The following is a 12,219-nucleotide window of genomic DNA, read 5'->3' on the forward strand; positions in this document are numbered from 1 at the left end:
TTGTGGCTCCGAAATGCCCCTTTCCCTTTAAATTTTATTTTTTAAAAATCTGAAAACACACATGGCAACGAATATGAGCTAATTCATTGCTTCTTTCCTTCACACGGAACTGTATTTCGTTGTAATTCCCCCCCCCCCAAATGGCTTTTTACACAAAGCTACACCAGGGGGGTTGACCAGTTCTATGAAGCCCTACAACACCTTCTAGAAGCATTGCCAAAAAATGATTTTAATGGGGTTTTAATGGGGAATTTTAATGGTTAATATATTGTATTTGTATTAAAACATTGTGAACCGCCGCGAGCCGGTTTCCGAGAGCGGCGGTCATACAAATCAAATAAATAAATAAATAAAATAAATAAATAAATGATGTGCTTATCATCATGGGGGGTTAGAATGCTAAAGTAGGATAATGCTAAAGTAGGATACCCGGGATAACAGGCAAGTTTGGCCTTGGAGTACAAAGTGAAGCAGGGAACAGGCTAGTCAAGAGAATACAATGGCACAGGCTAGTCAAGAGAATATAATTTTGTCAAGAGAATACAATGGTCATAGCAAACACTCTTTTCCAGTAACCCAAGAGATGACTCTACACATGGACAACACCAGATGGTCAACAAAGAAATCAGATTGACTATGTGCTCTGCAGCAAAAGATGGAGAAGTTCTATACAGTCAGTAAAAACAAGACCAGGAGCCAGTTGTGGTTCAGATCATCAGCTTCTTATTGCAAAATTTAGGCTCAAATTGAAGAAAGTAGGAAAAAGTAGAAGGCCACTCAGGTATGAACTAAATCATATCACTTACGAATATACAGTAGGGGTGACATATAGATTTAAAGAATTAGATCTGATAGAGTGCCTGAAGAACTATGGATGGTGGTTCGCAACATTGTACAAGAGGTAGCAACTAAAACCATCCCAAAGAAAAAGAAATGCAAGAAAGCAAAATGGCTGTCTGAGGAAGCTTTACAAATAGCTGAGGAGAGAAGGGAAGTGAAAGGCAAGGGAGAAAGAGAAAGATACACCCAACTGAATGCTGAATTCCAGAGAATAGCTAGAAGAGATAAGAATGCCTTCTTAATTGAACAGTGCAAACAAATAAAAAACAATAGAATAGGGAGGACCAGAGATCTCTTCAAAAAAATTGGAGATATGAAGAGAACATTTCATGCAAAGATGGATATGATAAAGGACCAAAATGGTAGGGACCTAATAGAAGCAGAAGAGATTAAACAAAGGTGGCAAAATTATACAGAAGAACTATACAAGAGCGAGCTTAACATCCCTGATAACCACGAGGGAGTAGTCACTGACATGGAGCCAGATATTCTGGAATGTGAAGTCAAATCGGCCTTAGGAAGTCTGAGCAACAATAAAGCTAGTGGAGGTGACAGCATTCCAGTTGAACTATTCAAAATCTTAAAAGATGATTCAGTAAAAGTGCTATACTCAATATGCCAGCAAATTTGGAAAACTCAACAGTGGCCACAGGATTGGAAAAGGTCAGTTTACATTCCAGTCCCAAAGAAGGGCAATGCCAAAGAATGTTCAAACTACTGTACCATTGCACTCATTTCTCATGCTAGCAAAGTTATGCTCAAAATCCTACAAGCTAGGCTTCAGCAATAGTGGACCGAGAACTTCCAGAAGTACAGACAGGATTTCGAAGAGGCAGAGGAAATAGAGATCAAATTGCCAACATACGCTGGATCATGGAGAAAACTAGGGAGTTCCAGAAGAACATCTACTTCTGCTTCATTGACTATGCTAAAGCATTTGATTGTGTGGAGCACAACAAATGGTGGCAAGTCCTTAAAGAGATGGGAATACTACAGTATCTTATCTGTCTCTTGAGAAACGTATATGCAGGTCAAGAAGCAACAGCGAGAACCGGGCATGGAATAACTGATTGGTTCAAAATTGAGAATGGAGTTCAGCAAGGCTGTATACTGTCGCCTTGCCAATTTAGAAACATAGAATCATAGAGTTGGAAGGGGCCATACAGGCCATCTAGTCCAACCCGCTGCTCAATGCAGGATCAGCCCAAAGCATCCAAGAAAAGTGTGTATCCAACCTTTGCTTGAAGACTGCCAGTGAGGGGGAGCTCACCACCTCCTTAGGCAGCTTATTCCATTGCTGAACTACTCTGTGAATTCCCCCCCCCTGATATCTAGCCTTTATCGTTGTAGTTTAAACCCATTACTGCACGTCCTTTCCTCTGCAGCCAACGGGAACAGGATCCTTCCCTCCTCCAAGTGACAAGCTTTCAAATACTTAAAGAGGGCTATCATGTCTCCTCTCGACCTCCTTTTCTCCAGGCTGCACATTCCCAAGTCCCTCAACCTATCTTCATAGGGCTTGGTCCCTTGGCCCCAGTTCATCCTCGTCACTTTTCTCTGTACCCTTTCAATTTTATCCACGTCCTTCTTGAAGTGAGGCCTCCAGAACTGCACACAGTACTCCAGGTGTGGTCTGACCAGTGCCGTATACAATGGGACTATGACATCTTGTGATTTTGATGTGATGCCCCTGTTGATACAGCCCAAAATGGCATTTGCCTTTTTTCCCGCTGCATCACACTGCCTGCTCATGTTTAGCTTACAATCCACAAGTACCCCAAGGTCTCGTTCACACACAGTGTTACCTAGAAGCGTATCCCCCATTCAGTAGGTGTGCTTTTCATTTTTCTGACCCAGATGTAGAACTTTACACTTATCTTTATTAAATTGCATCTTGTTCTCATTTGCCCATTTTTCCATTGTGTTCAGATCTCGTTGAACTCTGTCTCTATCTTCTGGAGTATTTGCCAGTCCTCCCAATTTGGCATCATCTGCAAACCTGATGAGTAGGCCCTCCACCCCCTCATCTAGATCATTAATAAATATGTTAAAAAGTACCGGACCGAGCCCCGAGCCCTGAGGTACCCTGCTACTCAGCTCCCTCCAGTCTGATGAAACACCATTGACAACAACTCTTTGAGTGCGGTTCTCTAACCAATTCCCTATCCACCTAACTATCTGAAAATCCAGATTGTAGTCTTTCAATCCAAGTAAACGACATCAACCGAATTTCCACGATCCAGCAAACCTGTTACTTGGTCAAAAAAAGGAAACCAGGTTGGTCTGACAGGACCTGTTGGAGACAAACCCATGCTAACCTCTTTGGATCACCAAATTGTCCTACAGATGTTTGCAGATCGCTCTCTTTAATATCTGCTCCATTATCTTCCCCACAACAGAGGTCAGGCTTACTGGTCTGTAGTTTCCCGGGTTATCCTTCCTTTTTTGAAGATTGGAATAACGTTTGCTCTCTTACAGTCCTCCGGGACATCTCCAATCTTTAAATAGGCCCCGAAGATGATGGACAAGGGTTCTGCAAGTTCTCCGGAAAGTTCTTTGAGCACTCCCAGGTGCATTTCATCTGGGCCAGGGGATTTGAACTCATCCAGTGCAACTAAATGCTTCTTGACAACTTCTCTATCCATGTCAACCTGCCACCCAGACACTATCCCTTGGCTACTGCCATCTCTAGATGTGCCTAAACCCTTTGACCTGTGGGAAAAAACAGATGTAAAATAGGCGCCGAGCCTTTCTGCTTTCTCTGCATCCTTTGTTACAGTTTGTCCATCCGCACCCAACAGTGGGCCTATTGCCTCATTTACGTTTGCTCCTCACATAACTGAAAAATCTTTTCTTGTTACAGTGGGCTTCCCTGGCCAATCTTAGCTCACTCTCAGCTTTGGCCTTTCTGATGATTGATCTACAGTGCCTAGTAACCTGTAGGCACTCTTCTTTAGAGTTCTGTCCTTCCCTCCATTTCCCTCCATTTCCCTTTTCTTTCTTAGTTCCTCTTGAAGTTCTCTGTTCATCCAAATAGGCTTCTTAGAGCTCCTGCAGTTTTCATCTTTCTGAGATAGTCATGGATTGAGCATGCTCTTGTTTGAGTAGCGCCCACCCTTCACATGCTCCCTTCCCCTCCAGCATTCTCGTCCATGGTATGACACTCATCATGTCTCTGAGTTTATTAAAGTTTCCCCTATGGAAATCCAACATCCGCATCTGGCTACAAGCTTCCTTGCCTCCCCCTCCATCTCAAAAGGAATTCTATGAGGACATGGTCACTTCCCCCTAGGGTTCCCACCTCCTTCACCTCATCCACCAACTCTTGCCTATAGGTCAGTATTAAGTCCAGTATGGCTGAACCTCTTGTGGGTTCATCTACCATTTGATAAATGAAATTGTCAGCCAGGCAGGTCAGAAAGTTGCATGACTGAGGATGCTTTGCAAAGTTTGTTTCCCAGCACACATCTGGGAAATTGAAGTCACCCATGATGACAAGGTCCTGACGCTTGGATATTTTCCCAAGCTGCTCACAAAGTGCAGCATCCACATCCTCTCGTTGGTCAGGCAGTCGGTAGCAGCCACCAACCACCACACTGTTTGTTTTCCCCTCGCTTATTTTCAGCCAGATGCTTTCCACTGTAGATATACTCTCCTTCATTAGAATTTCCTGACAGGTAAGCCCTTTCCTCACGTACAGTGCCACTCCTCCACCTCTTTGATCTATTCTGTTTTTTCCAAACAGTTCATATCCATCCACTATAACATTCCAGTCATGAGAATCATTCCACCAAGTTTCTGTGATGTCTACTAGATCATACCTTTCCATCAGCATGAGAAGTTCCAGCTCTTCTTTCTTATTGCCCATGCTTCGGGCATTAGTATAAAGGCATCTGAATCCTTTTACTTTTGGTTCCCTATGAGCTGGCCTTCCTGGTTGGGCTGCCCCCGATTGGTCTCCTTCCTTACACACAGTATGTAGAATGTCTCCTTCCCCTTGTGGCTTCAGTTTAAAGCTCTCCTGATGAATCTCCCCAGGTTCCTGCCAAACACATTCTTCCCCAGCTTCGATAAGTGCAGTCCATCAGGTGCTAGTAGGCCTTCCTCAAGAAGCCTATCCTATGGTCCCAGAAACCAAATCTCTCCTGCCGGCACCAACTACGCAGCCACTGATTAACCTCCATTATCTTCCTCTCCCGATGCATTCCTCTTCCCTTGACAGGCAAGACTGAAGAGAATACCACTTGTGCCCCCATTTGCTTGAGCTTCCTCACTAGATTTTGATAGTCTGTTTTAATAGGAGCGATGGTGTTCACAGACATGTCATTCATTCCCACGTGGACCATCACAAATGGGTAGCGATCCGTAGATTTGAAGAGTTTGGGCAGCCATTCTGAAATGTCTTTAATTTTCGCCCCTGGCAAGAAACACACCTCTCAGGTTAGGGGGTCGGGCCCAGCCACATGACGATCCATTCCTCTTAGTAGGGAGTCTCCAATTACCAGTACTCTCCTTTTTTCCCCTTCTCAACACCATTTCCTTCTATCCCTGTGGCCTCTTCACTTTATCTTAGACTTTGTTTTGGGACCTCTTCCCTTGTTGATACTTGCTCCTCCTCTGCAAGGGCCTGAAATCTATCTATTCTGGAGCTCCAAAGGCCCCGAGAACTGTCTGGCTCTACGCCATTGAATCTTTTTCCTAACTGTCTGCAGAGGCTCCATAATGAAGTCATTCCCCTTATCCTCTTCAGGACTGGTTGTATCCTCTTTATTCAGTGTTGCACAGCTCCTGGCTATGAACTCCTCCCCTTTCTTAATTTCTGTCAGAGTAATAATCCTCTCTTCTAAGCCCCTAATCCTTTCCTCCAAAAGTCTTACCAGCTTACACTTGGGGCAGATGTAGTCCATCTTATCTTCAGGGAGGAAGGCAAACATGTCACACTCACTGCAGATGATGGTATGAGTGTCCTGGAGGTCCATTGTAACTTCTAGGCAGTGCAACTACTAGGAAATATAATCTACTGGTTCTAATTGCTAGGCTACGAACCCCAGGCTAAGAGCCACAGGCCAAGATCCCTTTGTCTCTTGCGCCTCTGGCGAGGAGCAGCCCTTTTTAATCCTCCCAGCAATCACCCAGCAAATCTCACTCAGTACCACAATAGCCTCACCTGGTCAGCAGCAGCAGCTCTCCCCAGCAGTTCTCTCCATGTGCTCCCAGTAATTTAACTTGTATGCTCCCAGTATTTAACTTGTATGCGGAGCACATCATGAGAAAGGCAGGGTTAGATGAGTCACAAATTGGGATCAAGATTGCAAGAAGAAATATCAACAACCTCAGGTATGCAGATGATACCACTCTAATAGCAGAAAACGAAGAGGAACTAAAGAGGCTGTTGATACGGGTGAAGGAGGAGAGTGCAACAGTTGGCTTGAAACTCAACATCAAGAAAATGAAGATCATGGCATCCAGCCCTCTCAATTCCTGGCAAATAGATGGGGAAGAAATGGAGGTAGTGGCAGATTTTATTTTCCTGGGCTCCAAGATTACTGCAGATGAGGACTGCAGCAAAGAAATTAAAAGACGCTTACTCCTAGGGAGGAAAGCTATGGCAAATCTAGACAGCATCCTAAAAAGCAGAGACATCACCTTGCCAACGAATGTGCGTTTAGTCAAGGCTATGGTATTCCCAGTTGCAATGTATGACTGTGAAAGTTGGACCATAAGGAAGGCCAAGCGTCAAAGAATTGAGGCTTTTGAACTCTGGTGCTGGAGAAGACTCTTGCAAGTCCCTTGGACTGCAAGGTGAACAAACTGGTCAGTCCTAGAGATCAGCCCGGACTGCTCCTTAGAAGGCCAGATCCTGAAGATGAAACTGAAATACATTGGCCACCTCATGAGAAGGAAGGACTCCCTAGAGAAGAGCCTAATGCTGGGAGCAATTGAGGACAAAAGAAGAAGGGGATGACAGAGAATAAAGTGGCTGGATGGAGTCACTGAAGCAGCTGGTGGGAATTTAAATGGACTCTGGGGAATGGTAGAGGACAGGAAGGCCTGGAGGATCATTGTCTATGGGGTCGTGATGGGTCGGACATGACTTCACACCTAACAACAACAAAACCAGGGGGAGGTATTCATTGGAGATGGAAAAAAGCCCACCGAGGGAACTTTCACAGTTTCTCCATCCATGCTAATTAATACAGCCTGCTGGCAGACATGCGTGTAATTGTTGATACATGTCTCCAAGAAAAAAAATAGCATACAATGCATGTTAGTGTAGGCAGGGCAACATCTGGGCACATGGTGAGTAAGGAATTATGTGATATTATGATTCAAACTTTGAATGTTTAAAGTTTAAAACCTGTCGAACGAAAAGCGTGCTCACTTGTTCATTGATTTATATCGTTTGTAGGAGAAAAAAAGTCATTCCCATCTCCTGGAAGCTTGGGGGCGGGAGTGGAGACGGGACCTTCTTCCTAACGCTATTTTGAGAATGGGGTTTTTTTGCTGACGTGTTGCAGGTTGTTCTCAGAAGTCAAGCGCATTTTTAGGGGGAATCTACTTTTTACGATTCCCCCCGAAGTGCTATAAAAAAACGAATGTTGCAGGAGTGTTGCTGGAGTGCTGCGGTTTGTGTACGATGCCGTACACAATGTCAAAAGTGTAGCATTTACAAAGTATTACAATTCAGCTACATTTAAGTTGTGCGGAATGAACCAGAATTTGATCTGTCCACCCTACTAGTTCTAATCTCTCCCCTTCCCAGGGTTGTCAACCAGCTTCAGAATTTAGGGGTGGAGCCTAAGGAGAAAGGTGCTTGGGGGTGGGCAGGAACTCAGGGCCATTCCGCACCAGGATCTATGTAGCAAATTGGTTGCGGAACGGAAAAACGCCATTTGAAATAGTGGAATTCGTCGTTATGCATACCTGCCTTTGTAGTGGAATCCAGTTGCGTTTCTATCATTTCCCACAGGTTTCCTGTCTCGGCAAAAATCGCTAGCCAGGAAGCAATATTGCCCAGCTTTGTCCCGCCCATGGCCGTCAAGCAGCCAATGGGCGGCTGTTATCATGCTCCCAAAAAGCCCCTTTCCCTTTAAGGAAGGTTAAAAAAAAAACACACACGTTGCAACGAAACTGCATTGATTCGTTGCAACAGAGAGACCCATCTAGCTAGCAGGTGGTGGTTGAGCTGCCGTTTCATTGTTGCCACGCTCCCCCCGAGTGAAAAAAAAATAACCCCCCCACACACGGGCGCGATTTTCAGCTGAAAATAGAGTGAAAAATAAAGGAAAAATAAACCAGCAAACAGGGCTGTGTGTTGCTTCGTGCTTGGTGACTTAAAACAGCTCTGGGGAGGGACTGCAGCCAGGGAAGCCTCGCTGGGTAAACGAAGGCTCGCCAGTGCGTTGATCTCCGCTCGCTCCGAGAAAAAAAATGGCGATCGCTTCGCTGGAAGATCGGAGGAGAGAGCTAGGGGGAGGGACTTTGCAGAAACTGCAACAATGGTGACAGAACTTTCCCGCTAGTGTTGCAGATTGGTTGCAAGAGTGTAGTGCTTTCTGGAGGGTGAATCCGCTTTTTAGGATTTCCCTGAAAGTGCTACAACGAAGCGCTTTTTGTGGATCGGTTTCAGGAGTGTTGCAGTTTGACAAAGATGTTGTGCATAACAGCAAAACAGTAGCGATTTCAATTTGCAACCATTGTGCAATTTTGAACGAGTGCGGAATGGCCCTCAGTGTTGTATAATACCATAGAGGACAATCTCCAAAGCAATTATTTTTTCCAGGGGAGCTGATCTCTGTCGGCTGGAGATTTGGTTCCAGTCTGGGAGACCCGACTTACAAGTTGGTAAGCCTAGCCCCAGCCTTATAGGTGCTCTTGGTGCACTGCATTGTCCTTCACTTTCAGCAGCTAGTCTGAATGTAGAGGCCTGCCCTTGATGTAGCCACCAAGCACTGATACTCATTGGTTTACTCCCTTTAGATTCGAAGGCTTCCTTTAGTCATGGTGAGTAGCTACTGATGGTCCTGCCCTCTATGAATCTGCCTAATAACCCTCTTGGCAAGCCTTTACAGCGCCTAGCACACAAGCATTCCCATGGAATAAAAGATGTGAGGTTTCCAGATTTAGCTGTGCCCCTCCCACCTTCACTGGAGCAGAGCTTTTGTTCACACATGGCAATGCAACCATGAGCAGAACTCTCTAAATGCCACTGTCCTTTCATAGCCAAAATAGCTGAGCCATTTCTACCTTTGTGCCGCTGCCTCTGATGTACAATACAACCTAGCCCCTGTTGGCCTCTCCTCTTTTTTAACTTCTAGCTTCCTGACATACCATTGGCTTGGATTTGTTTAAAGCAATCAAGTGAATAAAGGAGCTGGTCAAAGGGGTTTTGTTGGGAGAGGGAAGAGCTTTTTGCGCTGTTATCAACAAAACAAACATTTTTGCTTTGCATTTCCCCTCCAGTAGCTTTACAAACTAAATATTTTATATTCATTTTTCGAAATAGTAAGAACTATAGCATTACCTTGTTTGGTGCATAAAGTTCAGACCTTGAATAAAAAATTGTTGGTCTTAAAGAGGCCACCAGACTCTTATAGCCTCTAGGCCAGTGGTCCCCAACCTGCGGGCTGCGGCCCGGTGCCGGGCCGCGAAGGCCATGGCGCCGGGCCGCGGCTTCCTCTCCCTGCCCCACCCCCCGTAGTAAAAAACTTCCCAGGCCGCAAGCCTGCGGCCCGGGAGGCTTCTTACTGCGGGAGGGCGGGGAGAGGGAATCAGGGCCGGCCGCGCCCACGCGGGCGCGGCTCGAAGTGCGGGCGCGGCCCGCGGGTGCGGCCCAATGCGCTGCTAGCAAGACGCCTTGCCGGTACGGGGAAAAGGGGTACAGCCTTGCGCTGGATATGCTTCTTCCTCCAAAACAGGACACAGAGGGTAGCAGTGGAGGAAGAACTATTGGGCCCTTACTGGCTCCCTTGTGGGGTCCCACAGGGCCCGGTGCTCTCCCCCACATTATTTAATATCTTTATGCTCAACTGGTGTGGAGTTATGGGCTGGGTTGCCATCAGTATGCTGATGACACCCAGCTCTTTCTCCTCATGGATGGCCGCCCGGACTCTCCCCCGGAACAATTTGCCAGATGTTTGGAAGCCGTGGCTGCATGGCTCGAGCAGAGTCGCCTGAAAGTCAACCCCTCCAAAACAGAGGTCCTGTGGTTGGGCCGTAGGGGAGCAGACCAGGAAGCGCACTTACCCTCTCTGGCCGGGACGCAACTTAAGATCACGTCTTAGGCCAGAAATTTGGGGGTGACCATTGATGATCGAGGCACAGGTCAAGCAGGTAGCTGGCCAGGCATTTTTTCATCTTCGCCAGGCTCGGCTACTAGCACCCTATCTGTCCTCCGATCACTTGGCCACAGTGATCCATGTGACGGTCACCTCCAGATTAGATTTCTGTAACTCGCTCTACACTGGCCTGCCTTTGGGCTTGACCCGGAAACTGCAAGGCCATCTGTGGTCTGGGCCCATCGTATATGAGGGACCGCCTATTGCCCTATACCCCCCCCCCGCAGGGCTCTACGTTCTGTGGGGGCTAACCTATTGGTCATTCCCAAGGAAGCTCACCTGGCCTCGACCAGAGCCAGGGCCTTTTCGGTCCTGGCCCCGACCTGGTGGAATGAGCTCCTGGAAGAGATGCGGGCCCTGCGGGAACTTTCAACGTTCCGCAGGGTCTGCAAGACGAAGCTCTTCCGCCAGGCTTTTGGCTGAGGTCGGGCAGCAAGGAAGATCTGCCCCCCCCTCACAAATGTGGCAGTTGCGTGTGTCATCAGCCTCCCCCCTCCCCTTTTTAGTGGGGTTGTGGAAACTGGGTTAGTTTACAATGAACCTTGCTGCCATTCTTGCCTTGTCTTAATTAACGTACCATGTTTTATTGTTCTTATTGTACTGATTTTAGGGGATTGGTTTTATGTGATTCGCCTCGAGCCTCTGGGGGGAGGCGGGATATAAATTAAAGGATGATGATGATGATAATAATAAGGGAATTTCCACACGTGCTGCATATAATCCCAGCCCCTCCTCCCCTTTTTTGCTGTCTCGTTCTTCTCTGCCGCCATTTCACGCTTCTCTTGTAGGTAGAAAAGTGGAACTCCGAGCCTCGTGTGAGATATTAGCTTGTTATATTGTTTGCAATCATTGTGTAATACCTTTACTCCTGTTTTCAGAATAATTTGAATATTGTATTTCTATTTTAGATACTCTGTCAAGAGATTTCTTAATAAGTTGAAGTTGGTCCTTAAATATAAAGTATGTATTCATGACCATTGCTTGTTAATTTGCTAATATCAATGTTGAACAACTACTAATTTTACTTTTGTATCTTCCAAGAACCGTCCCTTGAAAAAGCTGTGGGTGAAACGTGTCGGGACTTGTGTGAAATAAGAATAAAAGAATTACTGAAACGGAAGAGAGACGACTCTATATAAGTCCAATTTGGATATTTTTTATTGCCATATTGGTTTCCCAGTGCATCTGTACTATGCAATAGAAAGGGAGGCATCAAAGACCACCCCCAAGTTCCTGGCTGCTGGTGCAGGCGTTAATTCCACTCTTTCCAGGCATGGGAGGCGTGCTGACTGAGCCTGCCCCTTCCTACCCGGACACAGGACCTCCGTCTTGGAGGGGTTGAGTTTCAGACGACTCTGCCTGAGCCATCCAGCCGCTGCTTCCAAACAGCTGGCGAATGTATGCGGGGGGGGGGGGGGGAGATCCGTCCGTCCAGCAGAAGGTAGCAGAGTGCAGGGAGGGATAAATTGAGCCCCACAATTTGAACCCCTTTGATTGTGTTTTATTGTGCGTTTATTGTGTTTTCATATTATGTATTTTAGATACTGTTGTGAACTGCCCAGAACCCACCCCATGGGAATGGGCAGTATAGAAATTAAATTAATATACATTAAATCATGATTGTGCTGACAAAATGCTGAAGGTTCCGAAGCCTCCTATTCGTGGAATCTCCCCCTCCCGGCTAATTGCTGCTCTTGTTCAGGCTTCTGCAGCCCCTTCCCCTTCAGGTCTGCTGTGAAGGAAGCCTCTAGCAGCCACTGACTGAGGGGAGGGACACGTTGCCCAGAGCAACGCAGGGGAGTCTGAGGGCATGGGTGTGCTTTCCTTTTGAGCGAGGGAAGCTTTCCCCTTCTGCTGACAGGGGAGCCACAGAAAAGCTTCTTCTCACTTAAAATACTGCTGTGGTTGGGATGACACAGCCAAGCCTCGCATGTCTCTTCTCCTTTACTCTCTGAACATTTGAGGCCTACCACACAAGGTTGTTGTGCAGATGAAACTGGATGCTGTTGTGGAGGCTCTTTTGCCTCCTGTTTCATCTCCA

General features: G+C 46.4%; 1 long non-coding RNA gene across 1 annotated transcript in view; it reads left to right on the forward strand.

The window, feature by feature from the left end:
- Nucleotides 1-11,792, forward strand: part of LOC143832122 (uncharacterized) — a 50,716-nt gene extending 38,924 nt beyond the window's left edge. Inside the window, exons 4-5 of the long non-coding RNA XR_013229099.1 lie at nucleotides 11,087-11,138; nucleotides 11,220-11,792. This is a non-coding gene — a long non-coding RNA (uncharacterized LOC143832122). The remainder of the gene's footprint in view (nucleotides 1-11,086; nucleotides 11,139-11,219) is intronic.
- Nucleotides 11,793-12,219: the final 427 nt, after the last annotated feature.

The sequence above is a fragment of the Paroedura picta genome, chromosome 3 (genome assembly GCF_049243985.1).
Source record: "Paroedura picta isolate Pp20150507F chromosome 3, Ppicta_v3.0, whole genome shotgun sequence".
Classification (NCBI taxonomy): Eukaryota; Metazoa; Chordata; class Lepidosauria; order Squamata; family Gekkonidae; genus Paroedura; species Paroedura picta.